This window comes from Eriocheir sinensis, chromosome 13 (assembly GCF_024679095.1).
Source record: "Eriocheir sinensis breed Jianghai 21 chromosome 13, ASM2467909v1, whole genome shotgun sequence".
NCBI classification, from domain to species: domain Eukaryota; kingdom Metazoa; phylum Arthropoda; class Malacostraca; order Decapoda; family Varunidae; genus Eriocheir; species Eriocheir sinensis.
This window is the reverse complement of record NC_066521.1, coordinates 5,025,833-5,042,047: the sequence shown is the minus strand read 5'-3', so window position 1 is coordinate 5,042,047 and position 16,215 is coordinate 5,025,833.

Below are 16,215 nucleotides of genomic sequence, written 5' to 3'. Positions count from 1 at the left end.
GCTAAAGAGTGGCCTATCCGGATATTTTGTTTTTATTTATTAATGATCCACGAGACATCCTAGAGTTAAATCAAAGTATGTGCTTATCTTTGTATTCGTTCATACACACACTGGTAATATTTCTATGGGGTCTGATTTACTTATTAGAGTCAAATTATATTGTGAAGTCACAATTTTGTGTCACTGGTAAAAATTAAACTAGTAATTTAAGTTTTGCCACCATGAAATATACACAAATAGATAACTATGAAAGCTCACGAAGTCATAATAAGTGACATCACCTGCTTTAAACAGTAAAAAATATGCTATTTAAGGTATCTGATGCCCTCAAAACGGCGTGCGCGCTGCCTCTGGCCTCGGAGCTAGACTCAACGATGCCAGATTGTCGTACTCAGCCGATTGTATTTCCCAACTTCCTACACCCAAACTGTCTTCTGGGCTCCAATAACGAAACTAATTTATAGTTATCGTTAAAAAAGTTAGATTCTGATGTTTCTTGGCAATAGTTAGGCGTCAGAAAATGGTAAATACTATGCTCTGAGTACGACAATCTAGCAACGGTGGCTATACGTATTTTCATATTATTGTTCTGTTGTTTATTCAATGTTGTGTTCAAGAAAAAGAATACTCATAATTTTAGTTAGTTTTTGGTTAAAAGGATTCTTTAGGAAATACAATAATTAGTACAACGCTACCTCCTCTATCTTAGGAAACGTCCTGAATCCTGGATCGGCTATGGTGATGTTAGGTGCGCCTATTTGGTGTGGCTACTTTTATGAGGGTTGGTTACCATTTGGAGACTTAATTACTACTTAGTGGGGTTAAATTACAATAATGGGGGCGTGGCTAACATTTGCTGAAGCTTAGATACTATTTGGAGTAGGTAGGAAGCCACCTACCGAAATGGGCGCAAGCCACTCCCGGTGAGGTATATATGGGAAATGAGGAGGGTGCTGAAGCCCTCCAAAGACCCTTCCCATGTCCTCACTAACCGTTTCCCTATTGTCTCATCAACACCAGAGAGTAGTTCAGTATGCTCTCTAAAGACAGATCCTCTCTCTATCCACACCACACTACATTCACACAACATACACGCCTTTACCCAAAATTCAAAATGGCGCACAATAACACTGCCTCAGAGTCCCCGCCTGGGGGGGGGGACCACAAATTTCCCCAGGGAGGACTCCCCTTCTGGCTGCCAACTTGAGAGGTGTCTTGATAACTCCTAGAACCTCTTTCTTATCAATTTCTGCAACATTCGCAGTCTTCCTTCTAATTTTCATTCTGTGGAACAACATCTCTCCTTCTCTAAACCTCACCTTCTCTTCCTCATCGAAACACAGGTTTCTGAGGCTACTGATAGCAATCTCTACTCTGTTCCCTCCTACTATCTCTATCCTAAATTTCAATCCAAAGCTGGATGTTGCGCCTACGTGCGCAACATCACTTGCTCTCGTGTCCACGACCTTGACTTTTCAAAATTTTCCACAATCTGGCTAAGACTTCATTGTCATTTTATTACTAAATACATCTGTGCTGTTTATCTCTCACCTAACTCTACTAACTATGTAAAATTCTTTGACTACTTGAACTCTAAAGTGGAGCACATCTTGACCCACTCTCCCTTCGCTGATATCTCCATTTTGGGAGATTTCAATGTTCAGCACCAGCTTTGGCTTTCATCCTCTTTCACTGACCAGCCTGGTGAACAAGCCTACAACTTTGCTCTCCTCAACGATCTAGAGCAGTTGGTTCAGCACCCTACACGTATTCCAGACCGTCTTGAAGACCGGCCCAACATACTGGACCTTTTCCTTACCTCGAACCCTTCTGCTTACTCTGTCAAACTCTTCTGTCCGTCGGGCTCCTCCGATCATAACCTTATTTCTGTATCCTGTCCTATCACTCCTGTACACCCTCTGGACCCACCGAAGAGGCGATACTTCTGGCACTTTACTTTAGCTCGGTGGGACGACCTGAGGGTATACTTTTCCGATTTCCCGAGGAATGATTATTGCTTCCAGGAACGAGACCCCTCTGTGTGTGCCCAGCGCATTAGAAGGGGATTGTCTCTGGAATGGAGGCATACATTCCACGTACTTTCTCTATTCTTCATGCTAAAAAGCCTTGGTTTAATTACGCTTGTTCTCGTGCTGTCAAAGATAGAGAGGCAGCTCACAAAAAAGTACCAGAGTCTTCGAACTCCCGCTAACCATGATCTTTACATTTCCGCCCGGAATCGTGCCAAATCTATTCTTCGACTTACCAAAACATCTTTCATTAATAGAAAATGTCAACACCTTGCTTTTTCTAATTCTTCCCAGGATTTCTGGCATCTAGCCAAAAATATCTCCTCCAATTTTACTTCTTCATCTTTCCCTCCTCTCTTTAACGCTGACAGCAGCACCGCCGTCTTATCTATCTCTAAGGCTGAACTTTTTTCTCAAACTTTCTGTAAAAACTTCACTCTGGACGATTCTGGGCATATTCCTCCTACTCATCCCCCCTCCGACTCCTTTATGCCTGTTATTAAGATTCTTAACAACGATGTTTTCTATGCCCTCTCTGGTCTCAACTCTCAGAAGGCTTATGGACATGATGGAGTGCCTCCTATTGTCCTTAAAAACTGTGCCTCCATGCTGACACCCCGCCTGGTCAAACCTTTTCGCCTCTGCCTATCAACAACTACCTTTCCTTCCTACTGAAAGTACGCCTTCATACAGCCTGTGCCTAAGAAGGGTGACCGCTCCAATCCTTCAAACTACCGCCCTATATGTTTACTTTCCTATCTATCTAATAAACCTTTTGAATCAATCCATAACCGGAAGATTCAAAAGCACCTTTCTACTTCTGACCTTCTATCTGATCGCCAGTATGGATTCCGCAAGGGGCGCTCTACTGGCGATCTTCTTGCTTAACTGACTCTTGGTCATCCTCTCTTAGCTGTTTCGGTGAAACTTTCTCAGTTGCGCTAGACATATCGAAAGATTTCGATAGAGTCTGGTACAAGTCTTTGCTTTCTAAACTGCCCTCTTTCGGATTCTATCCCCCTCTGTTCCTTTATCCCCAGTTTCCTTTCCGGTCGTTCTATCTCTGCGGTGGTAAACGGTCACTGTTCTTCCCCTAAACCTATTAACAGTGGTGTTCCACAGGGCTCTGTTCTATCACCCACTCTCTTCCTGTTATTCATCAATGAACTTTCCATAACAAACTGTCCTATCCACTCATGCGCTGACGACTCCACTCTGCATTATTCAACTTCTTTCAATAGAAGACCCTCTCAACAGGAATTACATGACTCCAGACTGGAGGCTGCAGAACGCTTAACTTCGGACCTTGCTATCATTTCCGATTGAGGTAAAAGGAACCTTGTATCCTTCAATGCCTCAAAAACCCAATTTCTCCACCTATCAACTCGACACAATCTTCCAAAAACTTATCCCATATTCTTCGATAACACTCAGCTGTCATCTTCTTCAACACTAAATATCCTTGGTCTATCCTTAGCTCAAAATCTCAACTGGAAACTTCACATCTCTTCTCTTACTAAATCAGCTTCCTCGAGATTGGGTATTCTGTATCGTCTCCGCCAGTTCTTCTCCCCCGCACAGATGCTTTCCATTTATAGGGGCCTTGTCCGCCCTCGTATGGAGTATGCATCTCATGTGTGGGGGTGCTCCACTCACATAGCTCTCCTGGACAGAATAGAGTCTAAGGCTCTTCGTCTCATCAGCTCTCCTCCACTTACTGATAGTCTTTTACCTCTTAAATTCCGCCGCCATGTTGCCTCTCTATCTTCTATCGGTATTTTCATGCTGACTGCTCTTCTGAACTTGCTAACTGCATGCCTCCCCCCCTCCCGCGACCCCGCTGCACTCGACTGTCCACTCTAGCCCATCCCAATAGTGTCCAAACCCCTAAATGCAAGAGTTAACCTGCATCTTCACTCTTTCAACCCCTACACTGGTGAACTCTGGAACTGCCGTCCTTCGTCTGTATTTCCTCCTGCCTATGAATTGTCCTCTTTCAAGAAGAGTGAATCAAGACACCTCTCCATCCGAAATTGACCTCTTTTCGCTACTCTTGTTTTTTTCTGTTGTGGGAACGGCGAGTAGCGAGCTTAATATATATATATATATATATATATATATATATATATATATATATATATATATATATATATATATATATATATATATATATATATATATATATATATATATATATATATATATATATATATATATATATATATATATATATATATATATAATTTTTGTTGCCCTTGAGCCAGCTCTTTTGTTGTAAATAAATATAAAAAAAACTTGGTGGGGCCAGATCAGGTTCAAGAGGCCTTGGTTTTGCCAGTAGTCGGTGTAGAATTATTTTCATCCCTCATTTTTGTATATCTCTTAATACTTAAGGCAGATGGCCCCATGAGTCAATCTAATGCACCTACAGTTGATAGGCGAACGTTTATCTATTTCTGGCAGGTAACACGCACACGGGCAGTTGCCATGTCGCACATACCTGAAGCAGAGCACGTCAGCGACAAGCGCTTGGCAGCAAGGTCTGGCTTGGCAGGTTGAGAGCGTGCGGGCGAAGCAAGTGAAAGCTGAAACAAGGCTCTTATTTCAAACTGTGTAATACGCCTATCCCAAGGAGTAACCGACTTGAATGTGTGCGACAGAGTTAAGGGCTAAAATATTTCTCAGAACATGTATGATGCAGTGACCTACTTAAGGGACACACTAAATACTGGCGATGTGCGAAATTTTCTCACTTCGATATTTTGGCGCTTTTTCCGGGAATTGGAAGCAAGTTTGACACGATTATTTGTAGCTGAAGAGCCAGAAGAGATTGTTACTGAGTTAGAGGGAGATGAGACCAGTCACGCGCAGCTATTGCACACGCGCCAAACTTTACTTTATGAATTGTTGTTGATGAATATTTTACTGATATAATAGCCAGTCATAGCACAGAGAGATGTATTTAAATGTTTTATTTATTAACACGATCATACGTTATCTATCATCTATATATATATATATATATATATATATATATATATATATATATATATATATATATATATATATATATATATATATATATATATATATATATATATATATATATATATATATATATATATATATATATATATATATATATATATATATATATATATATATATATATATATATATATATATATATATATATATATATATATATATATATATATATATATATATATATATATATATATATATATATATATATATATATATATATATATATATATATATATATATATATATATATATATATATATATATATATATATATATATATATATATATATATATATATATATATATATATATATATATATATATATATATATATATATATATATATATATATATATATATATATGCCTCAGCGGGGGACTGGAAGTGGGGTTGGGGGGGTGGTTGCGAAGAGGGGTATCGGGACCCCCCCCCTCCCCCCACACCCATCTCTTTTACCTTTTCACCCCCCCTCACCCCCTCTCGGACTAGCGTGCAGGCGAGAAGGTGACAGGAGTAGGGGTGCCCAGCAGGGAGGGAGGGGGGTGACGGAGAAGGATACTTGAAGGGTTAAGATAAGATCTTTCTTTGACCCTCGAATGACCACGAGATTATAATCACGGAAAAGGTTAAGGACATTAGGTTAATGACCAGGCTGAAATATGAATTTACTCTCTAATGCAAGTCCGAAAATAAAATAAAAAATCGCCATAGAACGTAAGACTCGATAAATTATTTAAGTTTTTGCTGGATGTATTGTATCATTATCTTCTTATTTCTCATTTCTCAACTTGTTTCTTCTTATTTCTTTCCTGAACTTATATATATATTTTTTTACTCCAGTTATTTGCTGCCATCTAACCCTAAACACTGCAGCACCAAGTCTTTTTTTTTCTGATTTTGCATTAATTAATGTCTTATATCTCATTTCTTAACTTCTTTCTTCTTATTTCTTTTCTCAACTTGCATTTCTTTATATTTTCTGCATGCTCTTCGATGTCATATGACCTTAGGCGTTGCCGCTTCGAATTTAACCTTTTCCTTGAAATAGGGATCATGTGTGTGTGTGTGTGTGTGTGTGTGTGTGTGTGTGTGTTCCATTCCCCTCCGATTCTTGAGAAATCTGCGGCTAGCTCGAAATTTTGTGGGCCATCTTTTTTAGCCGATTATATGCTCCGAAGCGGAATTTAGTGAGGATTCTTATGGTATCTTCAAATTCCTCATACGTCTATTAGTTCCCGAGTTACACCGAGAAAACTGATTTTTTTTCTCTCGTCAGAGTAGCCTAACAAATAAAAAACACTCATTAATTAATGTCTTATATCTCATTTCTTAACTTATTTCTTCTTATTTCTTTTCTCAACTTGCATTTCTTTATATTTTCTGCCTGCTCTTCGGTGTCATATGACCTTAGACGTTGCCGCATCGAGTTTACCTTTTTCCGTGAAAAGGGATCATGTGTGTGTGTGTGTGTGTGTGTGTGTGTTTCCATTCCCTCCGATTCTTGAGAAATCTGCGGCTAGCTCGAAATTTTGTGGGCCATCTTTTAGCCGATTATATGCTCGAAGCGGAATTTAGTGAGGATTCTTATGGTATCTTCAAATTCCTCATACGTCTATTAGTTCCCGAGTTACACCGAGAAAACTGATTTTTTTTCTCTCGTCAGAGTAGCCTAACAAATAAAAAACACTCATTAATTAATGTCTTATATCTCATTTCTTAACTTATTTCTTCTTATTTCTTTTCTCAACTTGCATTTCTTTATATTTTCTGCATGCTCTTCGGTGTCATATGACCTTAGACGTTGCCGCATCGAGTTTACCTTTTTCCGTGAAAAAGGGATCATGTGTGTGTGTGTGTGTGTGTGTGTGTTCCATTCCCCTCCGATTCTTGAGAAATCTGCGGCTAGCTCGAAATTTTGTGGGCCATCTTTTTAGCCGATTATATGCTCGAAGCGGAATTTAGTGAGGATTCTTATGGTATCTTCAAATTCCTCATACGTCTATTAGTTCCCGAGTTACACCGAGAAAACTGAATTTTTTTTTCTCTCGTCAGAGTAGCATAACAAATAAAAATCACTCATTAATTAATGTCTTATATTTCATTTCTTAACTTATTTCTTCTTATTTCTTTTCTCAACTTGCATTTCTTTATATTTTCTGCCTGCTCTTCGGTGTCATATGACCTTAGACGTTGCCGCATCGAGTTTACTTTTTTCCGTGAAAAAGGGATCGTGTGTGTGTGTGTGTGTGTGTGTGTGTGTGTGTGTGTGTGTTCCATTCCCCTCTGATTCTTGAGAAATCTGCTGCTTGCTCAAAATTTTGTGGGCCAACTTTTTTAGCCGAATATATGTTCCGAAGCGGAATTTAGTGAGGATTCTTATGGTATCTTCAAATTCCTCATACGTCTATTAGTTCCCGAGTTACACCGAGAAAACTGATTTTTTTTCTCTCGTAAGAGTAGCCTAACAAATAAAAATCACTCAAAGCTCCTCATCTACATTCCTTAGAAAGATTGCCATATGTTACTATTAAGAAACTTATCCCAACAACTGCAAATTTGACGCACTTTCATTTTTTTTCTTCTGATTTTGCATTAATTAATGTCTTATATCTCATTTCTTAACTTCTTTCTTCTTATTTCTTTTCTCAACCTGCATTTCTTTATATTTTCTGCCTGCTCTTCGGTGTCATATGACCTTAGACGTTGCCGCATCGAGTTTACCTTTTTCCCTAGATCAAGATAGCGCTCAACCGAAGGCAACCCAGAAATACCTCAGTGAGTCAGTGGAGGAAGGAGAGCGATGTGAGGAAAGGCGTGGGACGTGTGTGTGTGTGTGTGTGTTCCATTCCACTCTGATTCTTGAGAAATTTGCGGCTAGCTAGAAATTTTGTGGGCCAACTTTTTTAGCCGAATATATGTTCCGAAGCGGAATTTAGTGAGGATTCTTATGGTATCTTCAAATTCCTCATACGTCTATTAGTTCCCGAGTTACACCGAGAAAACTGAATGTTATTCTCTCGTCAGAGTATCCTAACAAATAAAAAATCACTCAAAGCTCCTCATCTACGTTCCTTAGAAAGATTGCCATATGTTACTATTAAGAAACTTATCAACAACTGCAAATTTGACGCACTTTCATCGAAAACTTAATTTTTAATAATTTTTATTTACTTTTATGGCGCGTTTCGCGTCATCGTCCTCAGAACCTTTTACCCTTGATGACATGAAATGCGTCATCGTGCGCGTGAGGGTTATATAAGTCAGATTTTTCTCAAATTAATTGTCTGGGCAGTCATATATTCGGTTAAGAGATGGGAAACCAGTTTGTAGATATATATAAATATGCCGTATATTCACGTCCTTATGGATATCTTCTTGTTGATTAGGGTATAAATACTCCTGAATCCCTACAGTTTCGCTCAAACATTGTTGGAGAGCCTCCCAGATGAACGCGTATTCCAATGGTGAACTCAAGGAAAAAGGAACTCTTACGTTCTATACTCCCAACATAACGAACCTATGGTTTAAGCTCTCAGCTACTTCTGATCTTACTCTCTTAAGCCTTTGCAGTTACTTTCTTAAACCATCGAAGTCCGCCTTCCTGAAGTCAGGTATTAAGTGTTGTTTCTGCTGACTCTATCCTCCCATTTAATATTAAATTTAATTTCCTTATGATCACTGTTACCTAATGAACCCCAACCTCAATGTTGCTTATTATGTCCTCTTTATTAGTTAACAACAAATCCAAAATATTTTCTTCCCTCGTTCGCACTGTTTTGTATATAGAACGAACTTACATTAGCTGAACTCACACTGTTTTGATTATAGAACGAACTTACATTAGCTGAACTCACACTGTTTTGAATATAGAACGAACTTACATTAGCTGATCTCACACTGTTTTGAATATAGAACGAACTTACATTAGCTGAACCCACACTCCTGGAAGAAGCTAAAATTTTCTAAAGGCTACAATAAAATCAATATGACCGATGAAGATACGGCACGTCACAATGAACAAACTCACTGTCTTCTCTGTAAATACGGGTTTTAAAAGGTAAAGGAGTAAAACATCATGACCATGAAAAATCAGGAAACAATTACATTGAAGCTTATTGTAATAGATGCAACCTTCAAATGAAAAAAATCACAAATTGCAGCGCACTCTCATTGCACATTATGCGGATTACGACATGACGTTAATCCCGCGTGAATTAACGCTACCTGACTTTGAAAATCAAACTAAGACCAAAACATTCAGTTCAGAAATACCATGAAGTCATCATAAATGACTTGAGATTTATTGACACGTATGTCTTTATGTCTGGTTCACTCGCGGCTTTAGCGAACCAATTCATCAGCACTGGGAACGAGCCCATGTGCACACAACAGATGTTGAAAGATGTGCCAGCACCTGCGTTACCATTATTGATCGAGGGAAAGCAGGTTCTTTGTTATGACTATATGGACTCGATGGAACGACTTTCTGAGACACGTCTTCCATCCCGCGAAGATTTTTTTCAATTCGCTTCAAGAAGCAGAACTTTCCGAAAGTGATTATAAACATGCTCAGAATGTTTGGAAAGTAGCTGGATGGACTATTTGTTGCTTTATGTAAAAGTGGATGTTGGCCTTCTATGTGATGTCTTCCTAGAGTGGAGAGGTATTTTGAAAACCCAGTGGAGGTTGGATATTGTAAATTATGTTAGCCTGCCAGGATTTGCCTATGACTCTTTTTTGTTAAAAACACAGCAGGAATTAGAGATGCTTAGTAGCCCACACATATATCATTGCATTCAAACAAATGTGCGTGGGGGCTACACAAGTGTTGTGCGTCGTTTTGTACGCACCAATAACATCTACACGAACCCTCAGTTTAATCCAAAACATGATAGAAACACTTTCCTTTCATATCTTGACTTCAACAGTCTTTATCCCACTGTAATGCAAGAGAAGTTACCATGTGGAATGTGAAAACTAGATGAGACAGAAATGCACTGGTTTTGAGCAGGAGGGGCTAGGTCAATCAAGCAACCGATGGCGATTTTGGATACCCCATTCTGTGCAATACTGAGGCTGTCTCACGTGAAGTCATTGAGAAAAAACGGATGACCTCCCACTGACCATCCAGAAGACACAATATCATCAATAGAGATATATCGTCAGCCGCACACGAATGGTATGAAGAAAACCGTCCAGTACCGTGTAAGAACATAAAACAGATTGGAACACATGTTGCTCAGGAGAAAATGCTGTTTTGCTCTGTCCTCCCCAAACTGCTATTCAACTAGGCCGGGTTGTTAAAGGTGCATGCTATTTACATGTTTTAAGCAAGCACTTTCTTGCGGTCTTCATTCAGGATAACATAAGCCCGCAAAGTGCTACTTTGCCCTATCAAGAAAACTGCAATCAAGTGTATTTCAAACAGCATTTTGGTCGATGCACCCTGATGAACGCGGCCAAATATAGTGAAGACATAGATATTGTCACCAACCGCGAAAAGTTTTTGAAGCTGGCCCGAAGTCCTTACTTTAAACGCGTTGTACCCCTCACAATTGATGGTCAGCCAACCAGTTTGTAGTTCGCCATAAGAAATATTCCTGGGCAGAATCATCCAAACTACATTGGCTACTACGTCCTAGAGCTGTCCAAGCTGCGACTATATGATTTCTTTTACAGTATCACGAAAGGCTCATTACGGGATCCACAAGGGAAACTGGTGTGTTGTGACACTGATTCATTAATAACAGAAACTGAAACTCCTGATCTATTAACAGAGTACTCGCAGGAACCCTTTAAAAGCTATATAGACACAAGTAACTTTAGCTCCTCACATTCCTTGTACTAACACAGACAGCAAAGGCAAGCTCAGTTTCTCGGAAGTCTGAGAGTGAGGGAAGAACCATCTCAGAATTTGGCAAGGTGTAAGAACAAAGGGTGCTACTCCATCCCCTTGGTAGACAGTGACCGGTTGAGTTCAGCTAAATGAAGCGTTCCAAGCTCATAAAGAAAAAAAATTGCTCATCAGCGATACAAAGACGTCCTATTCCAGAAGCAAACATTTACCTTTGGCTATCAGGGATTCACAGTGCGTAATGGACGAATGAGTACAGTAAAATATCCCAAGAGAGGGATATCTGGCAGTTCAGGACAAAAGACACTGCTTTAGCATCTTGGAGTTACGACCTTACGGTCATCCCGATAATTCTACAGGGGTAGAGGAGGAGAGGAGGAAGAGAAGGCTGTAATCATAATTTGACCAAATTCAATAAACAGCATTGAGTTTGTTTGACTTGTTTATATGTCCTTTATCAAAATGAATGAAAAACAATAATTGTCTTAAAATTTATTCGATTTGGTGGAAACATGTAGACAAAACGCGTCTATGTTTCGATCTGGCTCCATATAAAAATAAAAAAGACTCGCTTAACGAAATGTGCGCGGCGGCGGCGGCAGCAGTGCCTGCGGCGACATCATGCGACGACAGGATGCGACAGGATTGCGTGGGCTCGGGGAGCGGGGCAGGGCGTAAGGGGCAAAGTAAGTAAGTATTGACTTTATTGACTTTATTGATATTTTCATATTGAAGTGTGTACATTCATGAAGCTATTCTCAGCATAAAATAATTTTCTGGATTCCTTTATCGTGGTTTCTGCTAACACCGCTTAAATCAGATGGTCTGGCTCCATACAGGACCTCACCTCGTCACCACCATCAGCCCTTAGTGTTGCCAGCTTCGCCTGCCCGCCCCGCCTTGAGCCCACGCAATCCTGTCGCATCCTGTCGTCGCATGATGTCGCCGCAGGGCCCCTGCTGCCGCCGCCGCGCACATTTCTTGCTTAGTCTTTTTATTATTTTTATATGTAGCCAGATCGAAACATAGACGCGTTTTGTCTACATGTTTCCACAAATCGAATAAATTTTAAGACAATTGTTATTTTTTCATTCATTTTTGATAAAGGACATATAAACAAGTCAAACAAACTCAATGTTTATTGGAATTTGGTCAATATTATATTACAGGCTTCCTTCTCTTCCTCCTCCTCCTCTACCCTGTAGAATTATCGGAAGTTGACCGTAAGGTCGTAACTCCAAAGGTGCTAAAACAGTGTCTTTTTGTCCTGAACTACAGATATCCCTCTGACATTGGGATATTTACTGTACTCATTCGTCCATTACGCACTGTGAATCCCTTGATAGCCAAAGGTAAATGTTTGCTTCTGGAATAGGACGTCTTTGCATATCGCTGATGAGCAATTTTTTTTCTTTATGAGCTTTGGAACGCCTCTTAGCTGAACTCAACCGGTCACTGTCTCTGCCAAGGGGATGGGTAACACTTTGTTCTTACACCTACAAATTCTGAGATGAATTCTTTCCCTCACTTCAGACTCCTGAAATCGAGCTTGCCTTTAACAATGTTCAGCGTGTTGTACACAGGAATGTGGAGGAGCTAAAGTTACTTGTGTCTATTATAGCTTTTTTAGCGTCTGCGAGTACTCTGTTAATAGATCAGGAGTTTCAGTTTCTGTTATTAAGGAATCAGTGTCACAATACACTAGTTTCGCCCGATCCCCGTAATGAGCCTTCGTGATACTGTAAAAGAAATCATAGTGTCGCAGCTTGGACAGCTTCCTGGGACAATAGTAGCCAATGTAGTTGGATGATTCGCCTGTGAATATTTATTATGGCGAACTACAACTACATGACCATCATTGAGGGTACAACGTTTAAAGCAAGGGACTTCAAATAGACTTCAAAAACTTTTTCGCGGTTGGTGACAATATCTATGTCGTTCACCATATTTGGCCGCGTTCATCAGGTATCGACCAAAAATGCTGTTTGAAATACATACTTGATTGCAGTTTCTTGATAGGGCAAGTAGCACTTTTGCGGGGCTTCTATGTTATCCTGAATGAAGCCTGCAAGAAAGTGCTTTAGCTTAAACATATAAATAGCATGCACTTTTAACAACCAGCCTAGTTGAAATAGCAGTTTAAGGAGGGACAGAGCAAACAGCATTTTCTCCCTGAGCAACATGTGATTCCAATCTGTTTTATGTTCTTACACGGTACTGACGGTTTTCTTCTTCATACCCTGTTCGTTGATGCGGCTGACGATATATCATCTCTATTGATGATATTGTGTCTTCCTGATGGTCAGTGGGAGGTCATCCGTTTTCTCAATGACTTCACGTGAGACAGCCCTCCAGCATGTGCAGCCAGAATGGGGTATCCAAAATCGCCATCGGTTGCTGTGATTGACCCTAGCCCTCCCCGCTCAAAAAACCAGTGCATTTCTGTCTCATCTGGTTTTCTGCTATCTCCACATGGTAACTTCTCTTGCATTACAGTGGGATAAAGACTGTTGAAATCCGAAAGATATGAAAGGAAAGTGTTTCTACTATGTTTTGGATTAAACTGAGGAGTTCGTGTGGATGTTATTGGTGCGTACAAACGACGTGCACAACACTTATGTAGCCCCCACGCACATTTGTTTGGAGATGCAATGATATATGTGTGGGCTACTAAGCATCTCCCTAATTCCTGCTGTGTTTTTAACAATAAAAAAAAGAGTCATAGGCAAATCCTGGCAGGCTAACATAATTTACAATATCCAACCTCCACTGGGTTTTCAAAATACCTCTCCACTCTAGGGAAGACATCACATAGAAGGCACAACATCCACTTTTACATAAAGCAACAAATAAATAGTCCATCAGGCTCTGACACCCAGCTACTTTCCAAACATTCTGAGCATGTTTATAATCACTTTCGAAAGTTCTGCTTCTTGAAGCGAATTGAAAAAAGGCTTCGCGGGATGGAAGACGTGTGCTCAGAAAGTCGTTCCATCGAGTCCATATAGTCATAACAAAGAACCTGCTTTCCTCGATCAATAATGGTAACGCAGGTAGCTGGCATATCTTTCAACATTCACCTGTTATTAGCACATGGGCTCGTTCTCAGTGCTGATGAATTGGTTCGCTAAAGCCGCGAGTGAACCAGACATAAAAGACATACGTGTCAATAAATCTCCAAGTCATTTATGATGACTTCATGGTATTCTGAACTGAATGTTTTGGTCTTAGTTTGATTTTCCAAAGTCAGGTAGCGTTAATTCACGCGGGATGGCAACGTCATGTCGTAATCCGCATAATGTGCAAATGAGAGTGCGCTGCAATTTGTGATTTTTTTCATTTGAAGGTTGTGCATCTATTACAATAAGCTTTCCAATGTAATTGTTTTCCTGATTTTCATGGTCATGATGTTTTTACTCCTTTACCTTTTAAAACCCGTATTTACAGAGAAGACAGTGAGTTTGTTCATTGTGACGCTGCCGTATCTTCATCGGTCATATTAGATTTTATTGTAGCCTTTAGAAGAATTTTTTTTTTTTTTTTAGCTTCTTCCAGGAGTGTGGGTTCAGCTAATGTAAGTTCGTTCTATATTCAAAACAGTGTGAGATCAGCTAATGTAAGTTCGTTCTATATTCAAAACAGTGTGAACCGGTTCAGCTAATGTAAGTTCGTTCTATAATCCAAAACAGTGTGGAGTTCAGCTAATGAAGTTCGTTCTATATACAAACAGTGCGAACGAGGGAAGAAAATATTCTTGGATTTGTTGTTAACTAATAAAGAGGACATAATAAGCAACATTGAGGTTGAGGGGTTCGATTAGTAACAGTGGATCATAAGGGAAATTAAATTTAATATTAAATGGGAGGATAGAGTCAGCAGAAACAACACTTAATACCTGACTTCAGGAAGGCGGACTTCGATGGTTTAAAGAAAGTAACTGCAAAGGCTTAAAGAGAGTAAGATCAGAAGTAGCTGAGAGCTTAAAACCATAGGGTTCGTTATGTTGGGAGTATAGAAGCGATGTAAGAGTTCCCTTTTTTTCCTGGAGTTCACCATTGGAATACGCGTTCATCTGGGAGGCTACTCCAACAATGTTGAGAGCGAAACTGTAGGAGTTCAGGAGTATTTATACCCTAATCAAGCAAGAAGATATCCATAAGGACGTGAATATACGGCATATTTATATATATCTACAAACTGGTTTGCCTTCTCTTTTCCGAATATTTGTCTGCCCAGACAGTGAATTTGAGATAAATCTTGATTTATTTAACCCTCTCGCGCACGATGATGACGCATTTCATGTCGTATCAAGGGTAAAGGTTCTGGCGGACGATGACGCGTAGGAACGCGCCATAAAAAGTAAATAAAAAATTATTAAAAATTAAGTTTTCGATGAAAGGTGCGTCAAATTTGCAGTTGCGATAAGTTTCTTAATAGTAACATATGGCAATCTTTTCTAAGGAACGTAGAATTGAGGAGCTTGAGTGATTTTTTTATTTGTTAGGATACTCTGACGAGAGAATAACATTCAGCCTTTTCTCGGTGTAACTCGGGAACTAATAGACGTATGAGGAATTTGAAGATTACCCACAAGAATCCTCACCAAATCTGCTTCGAACATATATTCGGCTAAAAACTGGCCCACAAATTGAGCTAGCCAGATTTACTGGCAACAGGTAGAGAATGGACACACACACACACACACACACTACTACACATACACACACACACACACTTTCCCTCTCCCACATCGCTCTCCTTCCCTCCACTGGCTGACTCCGCCACTGGAGGTATTTCTGGGTTGCCTTCGGTTGAGTGCCATCTTGATCTAGGAAAAGGTAAACTCGATGCGGCAACGTCTAAGGCCTCGAATATGCTTCAACACTGAAGATACAGGCATTGAAATATATAAAGAAATGGTATTGAGATCCTCAAAAAGAAATAATCTGAAGAATCAGAAGTTAAGAAATGAAAGTGCGTCAAATTTGCAGTTGTTTGGATAAGTTTCTTAATAGTAACATATGGCAATCTTTTATAAGACATTAATTAATGCAAATCAGAAGAAAAAAAATGAAAAAGGCCAATTTGCAGTTGTTTGGATAAGTTTCTTAGTAAATATGGCACCAAGGAATGTGTAGATGAGAGGCTTTGAGTGATTTTTATTTGTTAGGCTACTCATGACCGAGAGAGAAAAAAAAAAAAAAAAAAAATCAGTTTTCTCGGTGTAACTCTGGGAACTAATAGACGATTATGAGGAATTTGAAAGATACCATAAGAATCCTCA